This window comes from Brassica napus, chromosome C6, assembly GCF_020379485.1.
Source record: "Brassica napus cultivar Da-Ae chromosome C6, Da-Ae, whole genome shotgun sequence".
Taxonomy (NCBI): Eukaryota; Viridiplantae; Streptophyta; class Magnoliopsida; order Brassicales; family Brassicaceae; genus Brassica; species Brassica napus.
Window position 1 is genome coordinate 36995357 of NC_063449.1, and position 3550 is coordinate 36998906.

Below are 3550 nucleotides of genomic sequence, written 5' to 3' on the forward strand. Positions count from 1 at the left end.
TCAATCTCCATTGTTCTACCCTTTTCCCAAACATACAGGTTACACAATCACTTCCCAATGTCAAACCCAACTCCCATCTCTCTCCAAAAGATCCCAAGAATACTTTGCACACATAACTCTTCTTGTTTGAAATTTATAAATGATTTTCTCAACTTCTAAACAAATCTTAGCTCTAAACAACTTTGCTAGCCCCCTTTTCTTTCTTTTTCTCTTTTTTTTTTTTTTTATATATATATAATTTTTTTCAGGGGCCAAGACTTTTCATAAACTCGAGCTAGACGTGTATCTATTAATTCCAATAAGATTATCCATTTAAACACAAAGAGTCTATTCTTTTCCTTCGAACTTTTCATGCTTCCAAACCATAGTCACCACACTCACCCCCCACCTATAGCTTGACAATAGAGTGCATAATCTAGCAAGAATGAAGACCAAGCATTGTCGTTCCCGATACTCTCAACATTATGCACATATAAGGCTTTCCGAAAAAGGCATCACTCATCAAATAATGAAAGCTTAAAAGGAGGAAGGAATTTTGGGAATGGTGTACCACTAGAGTTTGTCAAAAAAGATTGGCATAAAGGATGTGACAACTCAAGTGTGTATATCCATGATTCAGTACACAAGGGACCATGAGCAAGATGCATTAAGTTCGTTCAGTTCAAATAAGGTTGTAGTTGGCTTCAAAGACTGAGTTTCAGCAATCAACAAGTTTCAGGAAGAGTTTTCAAGGCTCGAAGCATACAAGTTTTTTTGAGAGGTGTATAAGCTACTCAGGTGCAAAGTAACGTTCTTTACAAGGCATTTCAAATCATTGCTCCCAGTGCAAGTGAATGCAATCTATATGCTCTAGACTCTCCTAGAAATGCAAATGATGCAAACTAAATGATTTTTTTATATGCAAATAGGTATGCAATGCATGACTCAATGAAACAACATCAAAGCAAACATGATCAAATACTTGGTACCTCCCCCAAACTTAAATGACACAATCTCTGTGTTGTCAAGGAGAGAGAGATGCCCAAAAAGAGAAAACTAATATGCAAAAACGAAATGGTATATACAAGGGAAAGTAGTGGGTTACCTTCTATGGGGAATGAGTAGAGGGAGAAGCTCCCTCCTCGTCGTCCTCAGGTGGTAACTCTTCAAGGTGCTCATCAGCAGGAGTGCTCATCAGCAGGAGTGCCCATCTCTTCAATGTGGAAGGCTTGCCCGAACACAGTTGGTTTCTTCATTTTCCCCTTGATGTCAAAGTGGAGAACATGCCCTTTACCCAAATGGAGATCAATCGTGCCTTCTTTCACATTAACAATTGCTCCTGCTGTAGCTAAGAATTGTCTTTCAAGAATCAATGGGTCTTGAGCCTCCTCACCCATCTCAACCACCACAAAATTTGTAGGTATCTCATACCTTCGAATCTTCACAGGGAGGTCCTCTAAGATGCCCACAGGGTACTTCACTGAACGATCAGCTAACACCATAGAGAGTCTACACTTCTTGTACTGAGTGAATCCAAGCTTCTTTGCAACAGATAAAGGCATCAAGCTGACACTAGCTCCCGAATCGCAGAGACATTTCTCAAATACCATAGGTCCAAGAGCACAAGGTAGTGTGAAGCATCCTGGATCCTCTAACTTCTCTGGAACATCAAGCTTCTGGATGATGGCACTACACTCATGGGTAAGAATCATCATGCCTTCCATCTCCTTCTTCTTTGCAGCTACAACATCTTTCAGGAACCTGTTGTATTGAGGAATCAACATGAAAGCATCGATGATGAGCATTGCAACCTGAGCCTCACTCATTTGCTTCTCGAACAGAGCTTTGTACTTCTCTAGCAACTACCTCTTGAATCTACCAGGGAATGGAAGTTTGGGTTCATAGGGAGGAGGAACAAAAGAATTCTCACTTGCTGGAGCAACAACTTCACCATCTTTCACTGTTTTCTTTTCTTCCCCAACCTTTCATTTACCTTTAGCTTCCACAATCTTCTCCAAGATTTCATCATTGATTTTCTCATCAACAATCACCACTTCATCATCTAAGTTGATGGCCACCTCCTCACCTAGTTTCTCAGCATCCCTGGTGAGGGTTGTAGGAGGTAACTGCTTACCACTCCTAAGGGTGATAGCTTTGGCCTCCTTGGAGTTTTGGTCAGATTTTCCAGGTAGAGATCCTTGCTGGCGATTCTGGTGAGTGTTCATGGAAGCAAACTGATTCTCTAAATTCTTGACTGTAGAAGCAAGATGTGAGAACTTGTTGTTGAGCTCATTGTAGCTCCCATCAATCTTGTTCAACTCATAACCAACATGCTTCTCACTTCTAGTCTGAGACTCCAAGATTTGTTTCAGTAAGGTATCAATTCTGCTCTCTTGAGGAGCAGAGGAACCAGACGAGGGGTTTTGCTGAGGCTGATAGCTGCCTTGCTGGTTGTTTCTAGGCGGATAACCACTCTGTTGGTTGTTGGGATATGATTTCTATTGGTATTTGTTGTACTGAAAGTTAGGCTCTTTTTTGTACCAGCTACCATTGTTGTTGATGAAATACAGCTCTTCATGACCTTCCAAACCCTCAACCTCATGGACAACAGGTGGTGTCTCTTGGCTTGGGTTACCAACAAAGTGCAGCTGCTCTTGGGTGGCTTTATCAGCAAGGAGGATGTCTATCTTATCCTGTAGAGCTTTCAACTCCTTCCTCGTCTGCTTATCATCTGTTCGACTGCCTCTGTCGTGGTCTCCACTGTAGACTGCATCACTCTTTACCATGTTGTCAACCAGCTCCTCTGCATCTTCCTCAGTTCTCCCCAAGAAGAACCCATTGCTAGCTGTATCCAGTCTGGCCATGTACTTAGGAAGAGCACCACGGTAGAATGTGCTCAGCAAGCTCTCCTCAGAGAAACCATGGTGTGGGCATTGAGCTTGGTAGCCCTTGAATCTCTCCCAGGCTTCACTGAAGCCTTCCAAGTTCTTTTGTTGAAAGCTGGAAATTTCATTTCTCAGCTTAGCAGTTCTTGAAATAGAGAAGAAATTCTCCAAGAATGCTCTCTTGCAATCATCCCAAGTGATGATAGAGTCGCTGGGTAGAGACTTCTCCCACTGACGTGCCTTATCCCCCAAAGAGAAAGGGAATAGCTTGAGCTTTAAGGCATCTTCGGACACACCATTGGTTTTTGACAACCCACAGTAGCTGTCGAACTTGTCCAGGTGATCGAATGGATCCTCTAAAGCCAAGCCATGATATTTGTTGTTCTCGATCACGTTGAGGAGTCCTGACTTGACCTCAAAGTTGTTGGCTGCCATAGCCGGTGCTCGGATTCCCAGTCTATGACCATGAATGTTGGGCCGGTCATAAGTACCAATGGGTCGAGCTGCCTGCGGTTGGTGTTCTGCCCCTTGCGGTTGATCTGCCATATAAATATCCAATCTCTCCAAGTGGACTTGTTGTTCTTCTTCTCTTCTAGCTCTAGCACACTCCCTCTCTAAAGCTCTGATGTCTGCTACTATTGGAACTATGTTTGATGGACCCCTGCTCTTCAAGTTCATACACCTGA

At 42.8% G+C, this 3550-nt stretch overlaps 1 non-coding gene across 1 annotated transcript; it reads left to right on the plus strand.

Moving 5' to 3' along the window:
* Positions 1-2895: 2895 nt before the first annotated feature.
* Positions 2896-3002, plus strand: LOC125589304. Its single transcript, XR_007325492.1, has one exon. It is a non-coding gene; the product is annotated as a small nucleolar RNA R71 (small nucleolar RNA).
* The last annotated feature ends 548 nt before the right edge of the window (positions 3003-3550 follow it).